This window comes from Mobula hypostoma, chromosome 26, assembly GCF_963921235.1.
Source record: "Mobula hypostoma chromosome 26, sMobHyp1.1, whole genome shotgun sequence".
Classification (NCBI taxonomy): Eukaryota; Metazoa; Chordata; class Chondrichthyes; order Myliobatiformes; family Myliobatidae; genus Mobula; species Mobula hypostoma.
In genome coordinates, this window is record NC_086122.1 from 3,789,445 (window position 1) to 3,814,768 (window position 25,324).

At 47.0% G+C, this 25,324-nt stretch overlaps 1 long non-coding RNA gene across 2 annotated transcripts in view; it reads left to right on the top strand.

The window, feature by feature from the left end:
• The window catches only part of LOC134338064 (uncharacterized), an 80,232-nt gene extending 57,676 nt beyond the window's left edge, over positions 1-22,556 (top strand). For both annotated transcript variants that reach the window (XR_010016130.1, XR_010016129.1), the window contains exons 2-3: positions 18,406-19,960; positions 22,438-22,556. This is a non-coding gene — a long non-coding RNA (uncharacterized LOC134338064). The remainder of the gene's footprint in view (positions 1-18,405; positions 19,961-22,437) is intronic.
• The last annotated feature ends 2,768 nt before the right edge of the window (positions 22,557-25,324 follow it).

Consider the following 25,324-nt stretch of genomic DNA (forward strand, 5'->3'; position numbering starts at 1 on the left):
TGGCCCCAATGAACCAAGCATCCCTAACTAGACAGTGGCCCCAATGAACCGAGCATCTCTAACTAGACAGTGGCCCCAATGAACCGAGCATCTCTAACTAGACAGAGAAACCAATGAACCGAGCATCTCTAACTAGACAGATAACCCAATGAACTGAGCATCCCTAACTAGATAGTGGCCAAAATGAACCGAGCATCTCTAACTAGACAGAGAACCCAATGAACAGGGAATCTCCAACTAGACAGGGAACCCAATGAACCGAGCATCCCTAACTAGACAGAGAACCCAATGAACCGAGCATCTCTAACTAGCCAGAGAACCCAATGAACCGGGCATCTCTAACTAGATAGAGAACCCAATGAACCGAACATCTCTAACTAGACAGTGGCCCCAATGAACCGAGCATCTCTAACTAGACAGAGAACCCAATGAACCGAGCATCTCTAACTAGACAGAGAACCCAATGAACCGAGCATCCCTAACTAGACAGTGGCCCCAATGAACCGAGCATCCCTAACTAGACAGTGGCCCCAATGAACCGAGCATCCCTAACTAGACAGAGAACCCAATGAACCGAGCATCTCTAACTAGACAGAGAACCCAATGAACCGTGCATCCCTAACTAGACAGTGGCCCCAATGAACCAAGCATCTCTAACTAGACAGAGAACCCTATGAACCGAGCATCCCTAACTAGACTGAGAACCCAATGAACCGAGCATCCCTAACTAGACATAGAACCCAATGAACCGAGCATCTCTAACTAGACAGAGAACCCAATGAACCGAGCATCTCTAACTAGACAGAGAACCCAATGAACCGAGCATCTCTAACTAGACAGTGGCCCCAATGAACCGAGCATCCCTAACTAGACAGTGGCCCCAATGAACCGAGCATCTCTAACTAGACAGTGGCCCCAATGAACCGAGCATCTCTAACTAGACAGAGAACCCAATGAACCGAGCATCTCTAACTAGACAGAGAACCCAATGAACCGAGCATCCCTAACTAGACAGAGAACCCAATGAACCGAGCATCTCTAACTAGACAGAGAACCCAATGAACCGAGCATCTCTAACTAGACAGTGGCCCCAATGAACCGAGCATCTCTAACTAGACAGAGAACCCAATGAACCGAGCATCTCTAACTAGACAGAGAACCCAATGAACCGAGCATCTCTAACTAGACAGTGGCCCCAATGAACCGAGCATCCCTAACTAGACATAGAACCCAATGAACCGAGCATCTCTAACTAGACAGTGGCCCCAATGAACCGAGCATCTCTAACTAGATAGAGAACCCTATGAACCGAGCATCCCTAACTAGACAGTGGCCCCAATGAACCGAGCATTTCTAACTAGACAGAGAACCCTATGAACCGAGCATCCCTAACTAGACTGAGAACCCAATGAACCGAGCATCCCTAACTAGACATAGAACCCAATGAACCGAGCATCTCTAACTAGACAGTGGCCCCAATGAACCGAGCATCTCTAACTAGACAGTGGCCCCAATGAACCGAGCATCCCTAACTAGACAGAGAACCCAATGAACCGAGCATCTCTAACTAGACAGAGAACCCAATGAACCGAGCATCTCTAACTAGACAGTGGCCCCAATGAACCGAGCATCCCTAACTAGACAGAGAACCCAATGAACCGAGCATCTCTAACTAGACAGTGGCCCCAATGAACCGAGCATCTCTAACTAGACAGTGGCCCCAATGAACCGAGCATCCCTAACTAGACAGAGAACCCAATGAACCGAGCATCTCTAACTAGACAGAGAACCCAATGAACCGAGCATCTCTAACTAGACAGTTGCCCCAATGAACCGAGCATCCCTAACTAGACAGAGAACCCAATGAACCGAGCATCTCTAACTAGACAGTTGCCCCAATGAGCCGAGCATCCCTAACTAGACAGAGAACCCAATGAACCGAGCATCTCTAACTAGACAGTGGCCCCAATGAACCGAGCATCTCTAACTAGACAGGGAACCCAATGAACCGAGCATCTCTAACTAGACAGTGGCCCCAATGAACCGAGCATCTCTAACTAGACAGTGGCCCCAATGAACCGAGCATCCCTAACTAGACAGAGAACCCAATGAACTGAGCATCTCTAACTAGACAGAGAACCCAATGAACTGAGCATCCCTAACTAGACAGAGAACCCAATGAACTGAGCATCCCTAACTAGACAGTGGCCACAATGAACCCAGCATCTCTAACTAGACAGAGAACCCAATGAACCGAGCATCCCTAACTAGACAGTGGCCACAATGAACCGAGCATCTCTAACTAGACAGTGGCTCCAATGAACCGAGCATCTCTAACTAGACAGAGAACCCTATGAACCGAGCATCTCTAACTAGACAGAGAACCCAATGAACCGAGCATCTCTAACTAGACAGTGGCCCCAATGAACCGAGCATCCCTAACTAGACATAGAACCCAATGAACCGAGCATCTCTAACTAGACAGTGGCCCCAATGAACCGAGCATCTCTAACTAGATAGAGAACCCAATGAACCGAGCATCTCTAACTAGACAGAGAACCCAATGAACCGAGCATCCCTAACTAGACAGTGGCCCCAATGAAACGAGCATCCCTAACTAGACAGTGGCCCCAATGAACCGAGCATCCCTAACTAGACAGAGAACCCAATGAACCGAGCATCTCTAACTAGACAGAGAACCCTATGAACCAAGCATCCCTAACTAGACAGTGGCCTCAATGAACCGAGCATCTCTAACTAGACAGAGAACCCAATGAACCGAGCATCCCTAACTAGACAGAGAACCCAATGAACCGAGCATCTCTAACTAGACAGTGGCCCCAATGAACCGAGCATCCCTAACTAGACAGAGAACCCAATGAACCGAGCATCCCTAACTAGACATAGAACCCAATGAACTGAGCATCCCTAACTAGACAGAGAACCCAATGAACCGAGCATCCCTAACTAGACATAGAACCCAATGAACCGAGCATCCCTAACTAGACAGAGAACCCAATGAACCGAGCATCCCTAACTAGACAGAGAACCCAATGAACCGAGCATCTCTAACTAGACAGAGAACCCAATGAACCGAGCATCCCTAACTAGACAGTGGCCCCAATGAACGGAGCATCTCTAACTAGACAGTGGCCCCAATGAACCAAGCATCCCTAACTAGACAGTGGCCCCAATGAACCGAGCATCTCTAACTAGACAGAGAACCCAATGAACCGAGCATCCCTAACTCGACAGAGAACCCAATGAACCGAGCATCTCTAACTAGACAGAGAACCCAATGAACCGAGCATCTCTAACTAGACAGTGGCCCCAATGAACCGAGCATCTCTAACTAGACAGTGGCCCCAATGAACCGAGCATCCCTAACTAGACAGTGGCCCCAATGAACCGAGCATCTCTAACTAGACAGAGAACCCAATGAACCGAGCATCTCTAACTAGACAGAGAACCCAATGAACCGAGCATCCCTAACTAGACAGTGGCCCCAATGAAACGAGCATCCCTAACTAGACAGTGGCCCCAATGAACCGAGCATCCCTAACTAGACAGAGAACCCAATGAACCGAGCATCTCTAACTAGACAGTGGCCCCAATGAACCGAGCATCTCTAACTGGACAGTGGCCCCAATGAACCGAGCATCCCTAACTAGACAGAGAACCCAATGAACCGAGCATCTCTAACTAGACAGAGAACCCAATGAACCGAGCATCTCTAACTAGACAGTGGCCCCAATGAACCGAGCATCCCTAACTAGACAGAGAACCCAATGAACCGAGCATCTCTAACTAGACAGAGAACCCAATGAACCGAGCATCTCTAACTAGACAGAGAACCCAATGAACCGAGCATCCCTAACTAGACAGAGAACCCAATGAACCGAGCATCCCTAACTAGACATAGAACCCAATGAACCGAGCATCTCTAACTAGACAGTGGCCCCAATGAACCGAGCATCTCTAACTAGACAGTGGCCCCAATGAACCGAGCATCCCTAACTAGACAGAGAACCCAATGAACCGAGCATCCCTAACTAGACAGAGAACCCAATGAACCGAGCATCCCTAACTAGACAGTGGCCACAATGAACCGAGCATCTCTAACTAGACAGAGAACCCAATGAACCGAGCATCCCTAACTAGACAGTGGCCCCAATGAACCGAGCATCTCTAACTAGACAGAGAACCCAATGAACCGAGCATCTCTAACTAGACAGAGAACCCAATGAACCGAGCATCCCTAACTAGACAGTGGCCCCAATGAACCGAGCATCTCTAACTAGACAGAGAACCCAATGAACCGAGCATCCCTAACTAGACAGAGAACCCAATGAACCGAGCATCCCTAACTAGACAGAGAACCCAATGAACCGAGCATCTCTAACTAGACAGTGGCCCCAATGAACCGAGCATCCCTAACTAGACAGTGGCCCCAATGAACCGAGCATCTCTAACTAGACAGAGAACCCAATGAACCGAGCATCTCTAACTAGACAGTGGCCCCAATGAACCGAGCATCTCTAACTAGACAGAGAACCCAATGAACCGAGCATCTCTAACTAGACAGAGAACCCAATGAACCGAGCATCCCTAACTAGACAGTGGCCCCAATGAACCGAGCATCCCTAACTAGACAGTGGCCCCAATGAACCGAGCATCCCTAACTAGACAGAGAACCCAATGAACCGAGCATCTCTAACTAGACAGAGAACCCAATGAACCGAGCATCCCTAACTAGACAGTGGCCCCAATGAACCGAGCATCTCTAACTAGACAGAGAACCCTATGAACCGAGCATCCCTAACTAGACTGAGAACCCAATGAACCGAGCATCCCTAACTAGACATAGAACCCAATGAACCGAGCATCTCTAACTAGACAGTGGCCCCAATGAACCGAGCATCTCTAACTAGACAGTGGCCCCAATGAACCGAGCATCCCTAACTAGACAGAGAACCCAATGAACCGAGCATCTCTAACTAGACAGAGAACCCAATGAACCGAGCATCTCTAACTAGACAGTGGCCCCAATGAACCGAGCATCTCTAACTAGACAGTGGCCCCAATGAACCGAGCATCCCTAACTAGACAGAGAACCCAATGAACCGAGCATCTCTAACTAGACAGAGAACCCAATGAACCGAGCATCCCTAACTAGACAGAGAACCCAATGAACCGAGCATCTCTAACTAGACATAGAACCCAATGAACCGAGCATCTCTAACTAGACAGAGAACCCAATGAACCGAGCATCTCTAACTAGACAGAGAACCCAATGAACCGAGCATCCCTAACTAGACAGTTGCCTCAATGAACCGAGCATCCCTAACTAGACAGAGAACCCAATGAACCGAGCATCTCTAACTAGACAGTTGCCCCAATGAGCCGAGCATCCCTAACTAGACAGAGAACCCAATGAACCGAGCATCTCTAACTAGACAGTGGCCCCAATGAACGGAGCATCTCTAACTAGACAGTGGCCCCAATGAACGAAGCATCCCTAACTAGACAGTGGCCCCAACGAACCGAGCATCTCTAACTAGATAGAGAACCCAATGAACCGAGCATCTCTAACTAGACAGAGAACCCAATGAACCGAGCATCCCTAACTAGACAGTGGCCCCAATGAACCGAGCATCCCTAACTAGACAGTGGCCCCAATGAACCGAGCATCCCTAACTAGACAGAGAACCCAATGAACCGAGCATCTCTAACTAGACAGAGAACCCAATGAACCGAGCATCCCTAACTAGACAGTGGCCCCAATGAACCGAGCATCTCTAACTAGACAGAGAACCCTATGAACCGAGCATCCCTAACGAGACTGAGAACCCAATGAACCGAGCATCCCTAACTAGACATAGAACCCAATGAACCGAGCAACTCTAACTAGACAGTGGCCCCAATGAACCGAGCATCTCTAACTAGACAGTGGCCCCAATGAACCGAGCATCCCTAACTAGACAGAGAACCCAATGAACCGAGCATCTCTAACTAGACAGAGAACCCAATGAACCGAGCATCTCTAACTAGACAGTTGCCCCAATGAACCGAGCATCCCTAACTAGACAGAGAACCCAATGAACCGAGCATCTCTAACTAGACATAGAACCCAATGAACCGAGCATCTCTAACTAGACAGAGAACCCTATGAACCGAGCATCCCTAACTAGACCTAGAACCCAATGAACCGAGCATCCCTAACTGGACATAGAACCCAATGAACGGAGCATCTCTAACTAGACAGTGGCCACAATGAACCGAGCATCTCTAACTAGACAGTGGCCCCAATGAACCGAGCATCCCTAACTAGACAGAGAACCCAATGAACCGAGCATCCCTAACTAGACATAGAACCCAATGAACCGAGCATCCCTAACTAGACAGTGGCCTCAATGAACCGAGCATCTCTAACTAGACAGAGAACCCAATGAACCGAGCATCCCTAACTAGACAGTGGCCCCAATGAACGGAGCATCTCTAACTAGAAAGTGGCCCCAATGAACCAAGCATCCCTAACTAGACAGTGGCCCCAATGAACCGAGCATCTCTAACTAGACAGAGAACCCAATGAACTGAGCATCCCTAACTCGACAGAGAACCCAATGAACCGAGCATCTCCTACTAGACAGAGAACCCAATGAACCGAGCATCCCTAACTAGACAGTGGCCCCAATGAACGAAGCATCCCTAACTAGACAGTGGCCCCAATGAACCGAGCATCTCTAACTAGACAGAGAAACCAATGAACCGAGCATCTCTAACTAGACAGAGAACCCAATGAACTGAGCATCCCTAACTAGACAGTGGCCAAAATGAACCGAGCATCTCTAACTAGACAGAGAACCCAATGAACAGGGAATCTCCAACTAGACAGAGAACCCAATGAACCGAGCATCCCTAACTAGACAGAGAACCCAATGAACCGAGCATCTCTAACTAGACAGAGAACCCAATGAACCGAGCATCTCTAACTAGACAGAGAACCCAATGAACCGAGCATCTCTAACTAGACAGTGGCCCCAATGAACCGAGCATCTCTAACTAGATAGAGAACCCAATGAACCGAGCATCTCTAACTAGACAGAGAACCCAATGAACCGAGCATCCCTAACTAGACAGTGGCCCCAATGAACCGAGCATCCCTAACTAGACAGTGGCCCCAATGAACCGAGCATCCCTAACTAGACAGAGAACCCAATGAACCGAGCATCTCTAACTAGACAGAGAACCCAATGAACCGTGCATCCCTAACTAGACAGTGGCCCCAATGAACCAAGCATCTCTAACTAGTCAGAGAACCCTATGAACCGAGCATCCCTAACTAGACTGAGAACCCAATGAACCGAGCATCCCTATCTAGACATAGAACCCAATGAACTGAGCATCTCTAACTAGACAGAGAACCCTATGAACCGAGCATCTCTAACTTGACAGAGAACCCAATGAACCGAGCATCTCTAACTAGACAGTGGCCCCAATGAACCGAGCATCCCTAACTAGACAGTGGCCACAATGAACCGAGCATCTCTAACTAGACAGTGGCTCCAATGAACCGAGCATCTCTAACTAGACAGAGAACCCTATGAACCGAGCATCTCTAACTAGACAGAGAACCCAATGAACCGAGCATCCCTAACTAGACAGAGAAACCAATGAACCGAGCATCTCTAACTAGACAGAGAACCCAATGAACCGAGCATCTCTAACTAGACAGTGGCCCCAATGAACCGAGCATCTCTAACTAGACAGAGAACCCAATGAACCGAGCATCTCTAACTAGACAGAGAACCCAATGAACCGAGCATCTCTAACTAGACAGTGGCCCCAATGAACCAAGCATCCCTAACTAGACATAGAACCCAATGAACCGAGCATCTCTAACTAGACAGTGGCCCCAATGAACCGAGCATCTCTAACTAGATAGAGAACCCAATGAACCGAGCATCCCTAACTAGACAGTGGCCCCAATGAACCGAGCATCTCTAACTAGACAGAGAACCCAATGAACCGAGCATCCCTAACTAGACAGAGAACCCAATGAACCGAGCATCCCTAACTAGACATAGAACCCAATGAACCGAGCATCTCTAACTAGACAGTGGCCCCAATGAACCGAGCATCTCTAACTAGACAGTGGCCCCAATGAACCGAGCATCCCTAACTAGACAGAGAACCCAATGAACCGAGCATCTCTAACTAGACAGAGAACCCAATGAACCGAGCATCTCTAACTAGACAGTGGCCCCAATGAACCGAGCATCCCTAACTAGACAGAGAACCCAATGAACCGAGCATCTCTAACTAGACAGTGGCCCCAATGAACCGAGCATCTCTAACTAGACAGTGGCCCCAATGAACCGAGCATCCCTAACTAGACAGAGAACCCAATGAACCGAGCATCTCTAACTAGACAGAGAACCCAATGAACCGAGCATCTCTAACTAGACAGTGGCCCCAATGAACCGAGCATCCCTAACTAGACAGAGAACCCAATGAACCGAGCATCTCTAACTAGACAGTGGCCCCAATGAACCGAGCATCCCTAACTAGACAGAGAACCCAATGAACCGAGCATCTCTAACTAGACAGAGAACCCAATGAACCGAGCATCCCTAACTAGACAGTGGCCCCAATGAACGGAGCATCTCTAACTAGACAGTGGCCCCAATGAACCAAGCATCCCTAACTAGACAGTGGCCCCAATGAACCGAGCATCTCTAACTAGACAGAGAACCCAATGAACCGAGCATCTCTAACTAGACAGTGGCCCCAATGAACGGAGCATCTCTAACTAGACAGTGGCCCCAATGAACCAAGCATCCCTAACTAGACAGTGGCCCCAATGAACCGAGCATCTCTAACTAGATAGAGAACCCAATGAACCGAGCATCTCTAACTAGACAGAGAACCCAATGAACCGAGCATCCCTAACTAGACAGTGGCCCCAATGAACCGAGCATCCCTAACTAGACAGTGGCCCCAATGAACCGAGCATCCCTAACTAGACAGAGAACCCAATGAACCGAGCATCTCTAACTAGACAGAGAACCCAATGAACCGAGCATCCCTAACTAGACAGTGGCCCCAATGAACCGAGCATCTCTAACTAGACAGAGAACCCTATGAACCGAGCATCCCTAACGAGACTGAGAACCCAATGAACCGAGCATCCCTAACTAGACATAGAACCCAATGAACCGAGCATCTCTAACTAGACAGTGGCCCCAATGAACCGAGCATCTCTAACTAGACAGTGGCCCCAATGAACCGAGCATCCCTAACTAGACAGAGAACCCAATCAACCGAGCATCTCTAACTGGACAGAGAACCCAATGAACCGAGCATCTCTAACTAGACAGTTGCCCCAATGAACCGAGCATCCCTAACTAGACAGAGAACCCAATGAACCGAGCATCTCTAACTAGACATAGAACCCAATGAACCGAGCATCTCTAACTAGACAGAGAACCCTATGAACCGAGCATCCCTAACTAGACAGAGAACCCAATGAACCGAGCATCCCTAACTAGACATAGAACCCAATGAACCGAGCATCTCTAACTAGACAGTGGCCCCAATGAACCGAGCATCTCTAACTAGACAGTGGCCCCAATGAACCGAGCATCCCTAACTAGACAGAGAACCCAATGAACCGAGCATCCCTAACTAGACAGAGAACCCAATGAACCGAGCATCCCTAACTAGACAGTGGCCACAATGAACCGAGCATCTCTAACTAGACAGAGAACCCAATGAACCGAGCATCCCTAACTAGACAGTGGCCCCAATGAACCGAGCATCCCTAACTAGACAGAGAACCCAATGAACCGAGCATCTCTAACTAGACAGAGAACCCAATGAACCGTGCATCCCTAACTAGACAGTGGCCCCAATGAACCAAGCATCTCTAACTAGACAGAGAACCCTATGAACCGAGCATCCCTAACTAGACAGAGAACCCAATGAACCGAGCATCCCTAACTAGACATAGAACCCAATGAACCGAGCATCTCTAACTAGACAGTGGCCCAAATGAACCGAGCATCCCTAACTAGACAGTGGCCCCAATGAACCGAGCATCTCTAACTAGACAGAGAACCCTATGAACCGAGCATCCCTAACTAGACTGAGAACCCAATGAACCGAGCATCCCTAACTAGACATAGAACCCAATGAACCGAGCATCTCTAACTAGACAGTGGCCCCAATGAACCGAGCATCTCTAACTAGACAATGGCCCCAATGAACCGAGCATCCCTAACTAGACAGAGAACCCAATGAACCGAGCATCTCTAACTAGACAGAGAACCCAATGAACCGAGCATCTCTAACTAGACAGTGGCCCCAATGAACCGAGCATCTCTAACTAGACAGTGGCCCCAATGAACCGAGCATCCCTAACTAGACAGAGAACCCAATGAACCGAGCATCTCTAACTAGACAGAGAACCCAATGAACCGAGCATCTCTAACTAGACAGAGAACCCAATGAACCGAGCATCTCTAACTAGACAGTGGCCCCAATGAACCGAGCATCTCTAACTAGACAGTGAACCCAATGAACCGAGCATCTCTAACTAGACAGAGAACCCAATGAACCGAGCATCCCTAACTAGACAGAGAACCCAATGAACCGAGCATCTCTAACTAGACAGTTGCCCCAATGAACCGAGCATCCCTAACTAGACAGAGAACCCAATGAACCGAGCATCTCTAACTAGACAGTGGCCCCAATGAACCGAGCATCTCTAACTAGACAGTGGCCCCAATGAACCGAGCATCCCTAACTAGACAGAGAACCCAATGAACCGAGCATCTCTAACTAGACAGAGAACCCAATGAACCGAGCATCCCTAACTAGACAGAGAACCCAATGAACCGAGCATCTCTAACTAGACAGAGAACCCAATGAACCGAGCATCTCTAACTAGACAGAGAACCCAATGAACCGAGCATCCCTAACTAGACAGTGGCCCCAATGAACCGAGCATCTCTAACTAGACAGTGGCCCCAATGAACCGAGCATCTCTAACTAGACAGTGGCCCCAATGAACCGAGCATCTCTAACTAGACAGAGAACCCAATGAACAGAGAATCTCCAACTAGACAGGGAACCCAATGAACCGAGCATCCCTAACTAGACAGAGAACCCAATGAACCGAGCATCTCTAACTAGACAGAGAACCCAATGAACCGAGCATCTCTAACTAGACAGAGAACCCAATGAACCGAGCATCCCTAACTAGACAGCGGCCCCAATGAACCGAGCATCCCTAACTAGACAGAGAACCCAATGAACCGAGCATCTCTAACTAGACAGAGAACCCAATGTACCGAGCATCTTTAACTAGACAGTGGCCCCAATGAACCGAGTATCTCTAACTGGACAGTGGCCCCAATGAACCGAGCATCCCTAACTAGACAGAGAACCCTATGAACCGAGCATCTCTAACTAGACAGAGAACCCAATGAACCGAGCATCTCTAACTAGACAGAGAACCCAATGGCTGCACACCCTTTATTACTCAGTGTGAGCCGACTTTCCAAGCACAGCCGGGTCGGTTCAGTGATTATGCACGTAAACTGGCCTGCACGTAAACTGGTCTCTTAGCTGGACCCCGACTTAGGTCATTCAAAATTCTACATGAACAAAATTCCTCATCAGCCACTCTTTCAAGCATTGTATCATCAAGGCTGTTTGATCTGCCAGCATGGAATCAGAAGGCTGCCCACCAACTCCTGGACCTGCTCCAATGGAACGGGACAGGGAGCCCTAAATCAATCCAAGAGTGGGGACCGGCATGCTTGGGTCCATGCCCCTGTCAGCATATTCCCGTCTGAGGCAACTGCTAAGGTACACCTTAGGTGCTAACTGCTAAGGTGTCGGACCACGATAATGAAAGGCATGGGCCAGATTAACCTGGCTTTAGCACACGAGCCTATCCACCTTAGCACCTCATAGCTCACCACTCAAACTCCGCAGCCTTACCTCTCCCAGCCACACATGTACATCCACCAGCCCAACACTCAAACCTAATCCTAACGTCCAGGGGGCACACACCCCAACAAACCCTCGGCACAGACCGATTAACCCTGACCACACCCCCACAAACCCTAGGCACACCCCGATTAACCCTGACCACACCCCCACAAACCCTAGGCACAGACCGATTAACCCTGACCACACCCCCATAAACCCTAGGCACACCCCGATTAACCCTGACCACACCCCCACAAACCCTAGGCACAGACCGATTAACCCTGACCACACCCCCATAAACCCTAGGCACACCCCGATTAACCCTGGCCACACCCCCACAAACCCTAGGCACACCCCGATTAACCCTGGCCGCACACCCCGATTAACCCTGGCCACACCCCCACAAACCGTAGGCACACCCCGATTAACCCTGGCCACACCCCCACAAACCGTAGGCACAGACCGATTAACCCTGACCACACCCCCACAAACCCTAGGCACACCCCGATTAACCCTGACCACACCCCCACAAACCCTAGGCACAGACCGATTAACCCTGACCACACCCCCACAAACCCTAGGCACACCCCGATTAACCCCGACCACACCCCCACAAACCCTAGGCACAGACCGATTAACCCTGACCACACCCCCATAAACCCTAGGCACACCCCGATTAACCCTGGCCACACCCCCACAAACCCTAGGCACACCCCGATTAACCCTGGCCACACCCCCACAAACCGTAGGCACACCCCGATTAACCCTGGCCACACCCCCACAAACCGTAGGCACACCCCGATTAACCCTGGCCACACCCCCACAAACCCTAGGCACACCCCGATTAACCCTGGCCACACCCCCACAAACCCTAGGCACACCCCGATTAACCCTGGCCACACCCCCACAAACCCTAGGCACACCCCGATTAACCCTGACCACAACCCCACAAACCCTAGGCACATCCCGATTAACCCTGGCTACACCCCCACAAACCCGATTACCTTTATCAGGAGGGGCAAGATCCAAGAAAGACAAGTGTTGGACCTGGTTAATGAAGGTGTGGGCCAGATCAAAGTGGCAGGGTTGCGTGAAATTGAATCTCAAGTGAGGAGATCAAAAAGCACAAGAGGGATGATTTGCCCACTGCCTGAATAATCTCTCCTTTGGCTCCTCCCACTTTCTCCAAACTAAAGGTGTAGCCGTGGGCACCCGTATGGGTCCTAGCTATGCCTGCCTTTTTGTTGGCTTTGTGGAACAATCTATGTTCTAAACCTATTCTGGTATCTGTCCCACTTTTCCTTTGCTACATCGATGACTGAATTGGCACTGCTTCCTGCACGCATGCTGAGCTCGTTGACTTCATTAACTTTGCCTCCAACTTTCACCCTGCCCTCAAGTGTACCTGGTCCATCTCTGACACCTCCATCCCTTTTCTAGATCTTTCTAGATTTTCTAGATCTATCTCTGGAGACAGCTTATCTACTGATGTTTACTATAAGCCTACTGACTGTCACAGCTATCTGGACTATTCCTCTTCTCACCCTGTCTCTTGCAATGTTTTCTTGCAAGGATTTCTTGGAATGTATGCGGGATGGTTTTTTGAACCAACATGTCGAGGAACCAACTAGAGAGCAGGCTATTCTGGACTGGGTTTTGAGCAATGAGAAAGGGTTAATTAGCAATCTTGTCATGAGAGGCCCCTTGGGTAAGAGTGACCATAATATGGTGGAATTCTTCATTAAGATGGAGAGTGACATAGTTAATTCAGAAACAAAGGTTCTGAACTTAAAGAGGGGTAACTCTGAAGGTATGAGACGTGAATTAGTAAGATAGACTGGCAAATGACACTTAAAGGATTGACGGTGGATATGCAATGGCAAGCATTTAAAGGTTGCATGGATGAACTACAACAATTGTTCATCCCAGTTTGGCAAAAGAATAAATCAAGGAAGGTAGTGCACCCGTGGCTGACAAGAGAAATTAGGGATAGTATCAATTCCAAAGAAGTAGCATACAAATTAGCCAGAGAAAGTGGCTCACCTGAGGACTGGGAGAAATTCAGAGTTCAGCAGAGGAGGACAAAGGGCTTAATTAGGAAGGGGAAAAAAGATTATGAGAGAAAACTGGCAGGGAACATAAAAACTGACTGTAAAAGCTTTTATAGATATGTAAAAAGGAAAAGACTGGTAAAGACAAATGTAGGTCCCCTGCAGACAGAAACAGGTGAATTGATTATGGGGAGCAAGGACATGGCAGACCAATTGAATAATTACTTTGGTTCTGTCTTCACTAAGGAGGACATAAATAATCTTCCAGAAATAGTAAAGGACAGAGGGTCCAGTGAGATGGAGGAACTGAGCGAAATACATGTTAGTAGGGAAGTGGTGTTAGGTAAATTGAAGGGATTGAAGGCAGATAAATCCCCAGGGCCAGATGGTCTGCATCCTAGAGTGCTTAAAGAAGTAGCCCAAGAAATAGTGGATGCATTAGTGATAATTTTTCAAAACTCGTTAGATTCTGGACTAGTTCCTGAGGATTGGAGGGTGGCTAATGTAACCCCACTTTTTAAAAAAGGAGGGAGAGAGAAACCGGGGAATTATAGACCGGTTAGCCTAACCTCGGTGGTGGGGAAACTGCTGGAGTCAGTTATCAAGGATGTGATAACAGCACATTTGGAAAGCGGTGAAATGATCAGACAAAGTCAGCATGGATTTGTGAAAGGAAAATCATGTCTGACGAATCTCATAGAATTTTTTGAGGATGTAACTAGTAGAGTGGATAGGGGAGAACCAGTGGATGTGGTATATTTGGATTTTCAAAAGGCTTTTGACAAGGTCCTACACAGGAGATTAGTGTGCAAACTTAAAGCACACGGTATTGGGGGTAAGGTATTGATGTGGATAGAGAATTGGTTAGCAGACAGGAAGCAAAGAGTGGGAATAAACGGGACCTTTTCAGAATGGCAGGCGGTGACTAGTGGGGTACCGCAAGGCTCAGTGCTGGGACCCCAGTTGCTTACAATATATATTAATGACTTGGATGAGGGAATTAAATGCAGCATCTCCAAGTTTGCGGATGACATGAAGCTGGGTGGCAGTGTTAGCTGTGAGGAGGATGCTGAGAGGATGCAGGGTGACTTGGATAGGTTGGGTGAGTGGGCAAATTTATGGCAGATGCAATTTAATGTGGATAAGTGTGAAGTTATCCACTTTGGTGGCAAAAATAGGAAAACAGATTATTATCTGAATGGTGGCCGATTAGGAAAAGGGGAGGTGCAACGAGACCTGGGTGTCATTATACACCAGTTATTGAAAGCGGGCATGCAGGTACAGCAGGCGGTGAAAAAGGCGAATGGTATGCTGGCATTTATAGCAAGAGGATTCGAGTACAGGAGCAGGGAGGTACTACTGCAGTTGTACAAGGCCTTGGTGAGACCACACCTGGAGTATTGTGTGCAGTTTTGGTCCCCTAATCTGAGGAAAGACATCCTTGCCATAGAGGGAGTACAAAGAAGGTTCACCAGATCCACCCCACTAGGAATAGGGTTCCCCTTTCCCTCACCTACCACTCCACCAGCCTCCGGGTCCAACATATAATTCTCCGTAACTTCCGCCACCTCCAACGGAATCCCACCACGAAGTGCATCTTTCCCTCCCCCGCCCCGCCTTCCGCAGGGATCGCTCTCTACGTGACTCCCTTGTCCATTCATCCCCCTAATCCCTCCCCACCGATCTCCCTCCTGGCATTTATCCTTGTAAGCTGAACAAGTGCTACACATGCCCTTACACTTCCTCCCTCACTACCATTCAGGGCCCCAGACAGCCCTTCCAGGTGAGGCAACACTTCACCTGTGAGTCGGCTGGGGTGATATACTGTGTCCGCTGCTCCCGATGCGGCCTTCTATATATTGGCAAGACCCAACGCAGGCTGGGAGATCATTTTGCTGAACACCTACACTCTGTCCGCCAGAGAAAGCAGGAACTCCCAGTGGCCACACATTTTAATTCCACGTCCCATTTCCATTCTGATATGTCTATCCACGGCCTCCTCTACGGTAAAGATGAAGCCACACTCAGGTTGGAGGAACAAACCTTATATTCCATCTGGGTAGCGTCCAACCTGATGGCATGAACATTGACTTCTCAAACTTCGGCTAATGCCCCACCTTTCCCTCGTACCCCATCCGTTATTTATTTATATACACATATTCTTTTTCTCTCTCTCCTTTTTCTCCCTCTGTCCCTCTCACTATACCCCTTGCCCATCCTCTAGGCTTCCCCCCCTCCCCCTTTTCTTTCTCGCTAGGCCTCCTGTCCCATGATCCTCTCATATTCCTTTTGCCAATCAACTGTCCAGCTCTTGGCTCCATCCCTCCCCCTCCTGTCTTCTCCTATGATTTCGGATCTCCCCCTCCCACTTTCAAATCTCTTGCTAGCTTTTCTATCAGTTAGTCCTGACGAACGGTCTCGGCCCGAAAAGTCGACTGTACCTCTTTCTAGAGATGCTGCCTGGCCTGCTGCGTTCACCAGCAACTTTTATGTGTGTTGCTTGAAGTTCCAGCAGATTTCCTCGTGTTATGGTAGCCTGTCCAGCTGAACATGCTGACCTCTTGGAGTCTTCAGTAAGAAGGCCACCTCCCTGCTTTCAAACCAGTAAGACAACTGCACCACTGACCTCTTATGTGGTTCTCATCTTCTGCCCCCTCCCCACTCCCAGCACTGTCTCCTTTCCTTCTCTCATCCTGAAATGGTGGTCTTGGAAGAATATTCCAAAGAGGGATTGGCCTGAGGATTCATCTCATCAGCAGGAGTGAGCTTCTTTTTTGTGAGCAAGAAGGTTGGCAAGCTCCATCCCTGCATAGATTATCAGCCCCTCAAAAATGCTACGGTGAAGAAAAGTTACCATCTTCCCCTGTTTGCCTCTGTATTCAAATATCTCCATAAGGCAACCATATTTTCCAAGTTACATCTGCACAGTGCTTACAACCTGACTTGTATCCAGGAAGGGAATGAGTGGAAGACAACCTTCAACACCTCCACAGGCCTATGAAGTCCCTCGTGATGCCCTTGCGTCTGCCAATGCCCCTGCTGTTTTTCAGACACTTCAACACCTCCACTGGCCATATGAGTTCCTTGTGATGCCCTTGCTGTTTTCCAGACCCTTGTCAGCGATGTACTGCCAGACAAGTTATTGTGTATTTGGACAGCATTCTTATCCATGCACACTCTCACTAGGCACATTCAGCAAGACTGGACGGTTCTTTGACAGCTCCTCGAGGACAACCTTTATGCCAAGCCAGAGAAGTGTGGGTTACACAAAGAGCAGGTGTTGTTCTTGGGCTACATTCTCACTCCTTCCAGTGATCAAATGGACCCGTGTAAAGTCCAGGCAGTCGCAGACTGGCTCAAGCCAGCTACAGTTAACAGCTGAGATGTTTGCAAACTTTTATCGTAGCTTCATCAGAAACTTCAGCTCTATCCCCACTTCCATAAATGCACTCACCAAGAAGACTTCTGCAGGATCCTAATGGACAAGTGAAGTGGATCAAGCTTTCACAGAGCTGAAGAAACACTTCAACACTGCCCCAGTGCTGCCAGACACATCCAATCGATTCATCATTGGGATTCATTGCTGGGAGACCGTTTCGCTGAACACCTATGCTCTGTCCGCCAGAGGAAGCAGGATCTCCCAGTGGCCACACATTTTAATTCCACGTCCCATTCCCATTCTGATATGTCAACCCATGGCCTCCTCTACTGTCGAGATGAAGCCACACTCAGGTTGGAGGAACACCACCTTATATTCCATCTGGGTAGCCTCCAACCTGATGGCATGAACATTGATTTCTCTAACTTCTGCTAATGCCCCTCCTCCCCTTCTTACCCCATCCCCTATTTTATTTATTTATTCATTTATTATTCCCCCCCCCTTTTTTCTCTCTCTCTTTCCCTCTCACAATCACTTCTTGCCTGCTCTCCATCTTCCTCTGGTGCTCCCCTCCCCCTTTCTTTCTCCCGTGTCTCCAGCTTTGTTTCCCTTTTGCCAATCAACTTTCCAGCTCTTAGCTCCATCCCTCCCCCTCCTGTCTTCTCCTATCATTTTGGATCTCCTCTTCCCCCTCCCACTTTCAAATCTCTTACTATCTCTTCTTTCAGTTAGTCCTGACAAAGGGTCTCGGCCCGAAATGTCGACTGTACCTCTTCCTAGAAATGCTGCCTGGCCTGCTGTGTTCTACCAGCATTTTGTGTGTGTTGCTTGAATTTCCAGCATCTGCAGATTTTCTCGTGTTTGCGATTCATCGTTGAGGTTAATGCATCTGATATCGGCAATGGAGCTGTATTCTCCCAAAGCTCTTCTGTACATAATTGGCTGAACCTGTGTGCTTTTCTCTTCCATTTCTAGATTCCTGAAGAGTGTATCTATGATGCTGAGAACTGAGAACTTTTGGCAAGGAGCCTTTGGAGGCACGGTGACACTGGTAGGAGGGCTCACAGTACCCCTTTCTGGTATAAACAGATCAAAAGACATTCATAGTGCCAAGAGACTCAACTCCCAACAAGCACATTGGGCACACTTCTTCACCTGGTTTAATTTCACCTTCACCTACCATCCTGGGTGCACGAATGTCAAGGCCAACTCTCTCTCCTGTCAGTTTGACATCTCTGAAGACAACACCAATCCAAGGCCCATCTTTCCTCCCTTGTGCATAGCTGTTCTGATGATTTGTGAAAAAGAAACAGAGGTGATGGTTGTCCAATACTCAGCTCAAGGTCCAGATGGGTGCTCTCAACCGACTGTTTGTCCCTGCCACTATGCACTCCAGGGTGTTGGAGTGGGGTCACTCTTCTTGTCTGGTTGGCCATCCAGGGATTCAACAGACTCTGGAGTTTATAAAGAAACAATTTTGGTGACTACTCTATGCCCAAAAATGTCCATGACTTCATCTATGTCTGTCCCAGTTTTGCCCAGAACAAGACATCACGTCTGTGCCCTTCTGGTCTGCTCTGCCTACTGTCTGTGCTTCACTGCCCCTGGTCCCACCTCGAAGTGTATTTTATCACTGGTCTGCTTCTATCAGATGGGAATATACCATTCTGATATTTGTAGACTGGGTCTCCAAAGAAGCACACTTCATTCCTCTCCTCAAGCTGCATCAGCTTCTGCCACCGCCACCCTCACGGTTCAGCACGTGTTCTGACTACATGGCTTCCCTCAGAACTTAGTGTCTGATTAAGTAGCATCATTCATGTCCTGACTTTGGAAGGCTTTCTGTTCTGTTTTGGGAGCCACGGCCATCCTCTCATCAAGTTTCCACCACCAATATAATGGCCAGAGTGACAAAGTGAATCACCAAGTGGAGACAACCCTGTACTGCCTTGTCTCTTCCAAACCCACAACTTGGAGCTCCCACAAGGAAATCTGCAGATGCTGGAAATTCAAGCAACACAGATCAAAGTTGCTGGTGAACGTAGCAGGCCGGGCAGCATCAGAGAATGTCCATAATAAACTCCAGTCATCTTCCATTGGCATGTCCCTATTTGAATGCCAATAGGGACTCCAGCTAATGCTCCTTCCTGACCAAGAGACTGATGTGGGGGTTCCTGCTGCTGAACAGTTGGCCCACTGCTACAATCGTTCATGGAGACAGGCAGGGCTTCCCTGCTGCATACTCAGAAACAATATACCTCGCAGTCTGATCAGCTCTACCAACAGGTGAGGCCTCTCAAGTCAGGAGAAAACGTCTGGCTGGCATCTGGAGATCATCTGTTGACAGTGAGAGCTGCAAGTTGGCCTCACGCTGTGTATATCGACCATTCGAGAGTGGAGAAGGCTATCAACAGAACTTCCTATGGACTACCTTCATCAACGAAGATTTACACAGTGTTCCATGTTTCTAAGCTCAAGCTGGTGTCTTCCTCCCCACTTGCTCCAGTCAACACCCTCCCCTTTCTCTCTGGTAGGTAGATCCATGGTGTATTCTGGTCCCTTGGCATTTGGCTAGGCGTGAGCAGGTTCCAGTATCTTATGGATTGGGAAGGGTATGGCGCAGAGGATTATTCTTGGGTTTTGCCTTGTGACATCCTGGACAAGTCTCTCATCCACGACTTTCAGCAAGCAGAGGTCTCTAGGGAGGGGGCCCTGTCACTACCATGGAATAGGCTGTGTGAGTGGACCTTTTGCCAGGCTGAGAAAGAGGAATTTGGAAGATCAGGATAGCAAGACCAATACTAAGCTTCTGGTCTATAAAGCTATAGACCTCCCCTCCTTGCTATATGGAGTGAAGTCATGGACAACATAGAGTAGGAACATAAAATCCCTGGAAATTTACCTTCAAAGATGCCTCAGAAAGATTCTGAGAGTTAACTGGAGGAACAGGCTTCTAACTCCAGCATCCTGGAGGAAGCTAACATTAACTCCACAGCCACAATCATGACTCAACACTAATTGTGATGGGTCGGCCACGTCATCCATCTGACTCCTGCCTCCCTAACCAACTCCTGTTTGGCCAATTCAGGGATGCAAAGCGCACTCCTGAAGGACACAAAAAGTGGTTCAAGGGCAATATCAATACCCAACTGAGGAAGTGTCACATCAACCGGAAGGGATGGGAGAAATTAGCACAGGTTAGGAAAAGCTGGAGAAGGACTATGTATGAGGGGACTGCACAGCTCGAAGAATACTTCCAGTATGCCACTGGGACTAAGCAGCTTAACGTGAGGAGAGACTGGGAAAGGCCCAGTCAGCTATGTCCACTAGCACCTCAATGACCTAGACTTGCCAACACTGCAATAGGACTTGTGGATCACAGATGGGCTCTTCACTCATCTCAAGACCCACAAGTGACCAGACCAGATCAACCACCAAGAGAATCATAATCGACTACGAGTGATTGCTAATGATGATGATGATATGTGTGTGTGTGTGTGTGTGTGTGTGTGTGTGTGTGTGTGTGTGTGTGTGTATGAACATGGGTGTGAGTAGATTTATGTGTTTGTGTGTGCCTGAGTGGATCTGTAAAGTGTCTGCAATGTGGGTGTGTGTGTGTGTGTGTGTCTATTTGTCTGTGTGTATATGATTGTCTATGAGTGTGAATTATTCATGTAAGTGATGTGTATGTTTGGCTTTGTGTATGTAGCATGTACATGTATGGTCATGTGTGTGTACATGTGTTCATGTGTACAATTCCATTTGGTTTGAGTACTATAGTTTAGTACTAGTTATACTTAAGGTAAAGATGGGATTAACGTTGATTGACCTGTTCTAGTTGCTGGTAACAAGAGCTGCAGGAATATACATAACATCTCCCACCATCTGCCTCTCACAGTCCTCCAATTCTTCATCTCTAACTTCAACAATGTTTTGAATTCCTAGTGTGCTATTTATCCATTTTGCCGTTACGTACTTTGATGCCAGTAACCTCAGTGCCTTCCCTATTCTAACTCTTTGACCAAAGCAGTTTTGTGTGACTTTCACTCCATGTTTTGGTAATTACTTAGTATATATGGGCCCATAAATGGAAGTGCCTGCCCTGCCAATTCCTTCATAACTCCAAATGCAGTGGATTCTGATTGATTGGGACATATCAGGACCAGTTCACTTTTGCCGAATTGAGCAGCTGCCCCAGTAAGTCAAAGTTTCATGGAAATAGTTAATAGACAAACTACCATTTAACTGACTAACAACTCTTGCATTCAAATGGATACAGAAGCAAAAGAACACTACCAATACCTCTACAGAACTATAAAACTGTATATTAGTTCCTAATAGTTATTGGCAGAGGAATTCATCTACCACATTCTTTTGATTCACTGTAAATTAACAAAATCAGCGCAGACACCTAGTGGAGATAATGGTTGCCTTCATTCAATGCTTAAGATGATTGTGTCTTCTAAATTTTCATTTTAATTCTAACATCCAAGATGATTGTTGATAGCTTTGTTAGGGCATATTAGGGGAGTTAGGCTAAATAGCAAATATTAATTTCAACAGCAACCACTCTTCAGGTTTGAATGTGGATTGTAGATTGAATTTAAAACAATTTAAAACACAGCTCAGAGCAATAGTCTTCCTGGAGCTGCAGGTTGGGGTCAATCGTAAACAAAGAAACACTCCACTTAAACCTCAGGTGCGTGCATTTACCTGAATGCAGCCGAGAGTCAGTGGGGATTAATATTCATTTTGGATCACTGGAGTGTGGGTGCAAAGGAGCAGGTGTTTGAAAACTATATGTAATTCAAAGGAAGCATTGTAACTATAGAATTGTCCTGCTGTTACCTTTGATCTTTAGCATATAATGTCATGTAATATTGGATTGAGCAGGCCTCTTCTTCCAACAGTGTCTTGAATATGATGCCTGTATACTTGTTTTGCTAGAATAAAACCTTCTGATCTATATCCACTAACTTCAGTGTCTCTCTGGTGACCTTTTCACAGATACATTTGGGGGCTCAACGCAAGAAGCATCGTAGGAAAGGTGGATGAAGATGAGGTAGCTGGTTTACCTACAGAGGTAATGTGTCGTGAGAAGCAACTGTTGAGAGGGCAAAACTGCAGTCAACAGGGTGAGCTTCAGTATAAATGGCAGACAAAATCGAAAAGGGTGGATGCAGGATTGAAGGTGTTATATTTGAATGCATGCAGTAAATGGAATAAAGTCGATGAACTTGTACCAAGTTGCAGATTGGCATGTATGATGTTGTAGACATCACTGAATCATGGCTGAAGGAGGATTATGGCTGGGAGCTTAATGTCGAAGGATACACATTGTATCGAAAGGACAGGCAGGAAGGCAGAGGGGCGGCTTTGCTCTGTTGGTAAAAAAAAATCAAATCATTAGGAAGAGATAATATAGGGTTGAAGGGTATTGAATCATTCTGGATAGAGCTAAGGAACTGCAAGGTTAAAAAGACACTGATGGGAGTTATATACAGATCCCCAAACAGTAGTTAGGCTGTGGTTGACAAATTACAACAGGAGATAGAAAATGCATGCCAAAAGGGCAATGTTACAATAGTCATGGGGGATTTCAATATGCAGGTAGATTGGGAAAATCAGGTTGGTGCTGGATTCCAAGGGGGAAATTTCTGTAGTGCCTATAAGATGGCTTTTTAGAGCAGCTTATGGCCGAGTTCACTGGCGGATCAGAAATTCTGGATTGGGTGTTGTGCAATGGACGAGAATCAATCAGAGATCGAAGGTGGAAGAACCCTAAGGAGCCAGTGTTCATCACCAGATCGAATTCATCTTGAAGTTTGAGAAGGAGAAGCTAATGTCAAATGTATCAGTATTACAGTGGAGTACAAGGAATCACAGAGGCATCAGAGAGGAGTTGTCCAGAATAGATTGGAACAGGATGACAGCAGAACAGGAATGGCTGGAATTTCTGGAAGGAATTTGGAAGGCAAAAGGTATATACATCTTAAAGAGGAAGAAATATTCTAAAGGCAAGATGACACAGCCATGGCTAACAAGAGAAGTCAAAACCAATATAAAAGCCAAAGAGAGGGCATACAATAGAGCAAAATTTAGTAGAAAGCTTGAGGATTGGGAATTTTTTTAAAAAAAACAAGAGAGGGTGACCAATAAAGTAATTAGGAAGGTAAAGATTGAATACAAAAGTAAGCTAGACAATGATATTAAAGGGAATGCTAAAAGTTTCTACAGATACATAAAGCATAAAAGAAAGCAAAGTGCGTATATTGGATTACTGGAAAATGATGCTGGAGAGGTAGTAATGGGGGGACAATGAAATAGCAGGTGAATTGAATAAGTATTTTGCATCAGTCTTCAATGTTCCCTCTAATTTTTAGTAGTCAGTATGCGCAGAAATCTTATGTTGTGCAAATTTTTTTCCTGTGACAGAAGTATGTGCGCACTGAATGCACACATGGGGCAGTTTATGTAGGTTTACAAAATATTTGACATAAAACTGCACAGAATAACAACAAAATAACATACATATTTAAGTCACACACACAAAAAATGCTGGTGAACACAGCTGGCCAGGCAGCATCTATAGGAAGAGGTACAGTTGACATTTCAGGCCGAGACCCTTCCTCAGGACTGATTGAAAGAAGAGATAGTAAGAGATTTGAAAGTGGGAGGGGGAGGGGGAGATCCAAAATGATAGGAGAAGACAGGAGGGGGAGGGATGGAGCTAAGAGCTGGAAAGTTGATTGGCAAAAGGGATACGAGGCTGGAGAAGAGAGAGGATCATGGGATGGGAGGCCTAGGGAGAAAGAAAGGGGGGGAAGCCCAGGGGCTGGGCAAGGAGTTATAGTGAGAGGAATAGAGGGAGAAAAAAGAGAGAAAAAAAGGGGAAAGAAAAAAAACACAAACGCAATAATTAATAAATAAATAAACAAACAAACAAACAAATAAATAAATAAAGGATGGGGTACGAAGGGGAGGAGGGGCATTAACAGAAGTCAGAGAAGTCAATGTTCATGCCATCAGGTTGGAGATATTTAATTTTTATCATTTTTAAGTCACTCAGTAATTTTTTCTCTCTCCTGTCTGGCATTTACCCATTCTTTGTAAACTCTATCTCGACTAATAGAACTTCTATCCCATTGATAGCTTTTGATTCTCATTAATATATCCAAATGACATTCACCTAAACGGTTTCTCAGCTTGTTTTTGAATTGATTCATTAGGCTAAAACCTCGTTCACAGTCCACACTAGATGCAAGGAAGGTTCCCCCAATGTCCATCAACTGTGCAAGGTCGCAAAACTGTTCATTTTGAGGTACAAATGCCACCATTTGAGCAAAGTTTGAAATCGGTTTGGATTTAATTTTTTCTTGTGTGGAAAATTTGAAATAATTAAACTGTCTAACTATTACAATATTTTCAGCTAGAAAATCATGATATTTTAGACATAAGGCGTTAATTTGTTCATCACCAAATGTGAAGTCACAATCTGCAATTGTGGAGAAATCAGAAGCTGACCATTCTTGTACCTCAACTTCGATCTCCTCTGGGTTTAATCGTTTTTGCTCTCGCTCATCTGCACTCAACCGTAACATGCGTAGCACTCCTGTAACGGGTAATGACGGGTTCTGTTGCCTGAGCTTTTGTACATCGTCCAAATGCAATTTACTTGCCAAATGACACATCAAAAAGTCAAGTTTACAAATATCATAACATTTTCCAGTAACTTTCGCATCATGACAATACAAACAGATAACTCCAGTTTCCGAATCATACAAAAATCGGAGAGGAGGAGAAGATGGCGGCGCGACGCAGCGCGCACGGCCACTTCGGTGGTGATGTCTGTTATTTGTCAAGTAGGGGACCGTGCACAATTCTGATTTGATGT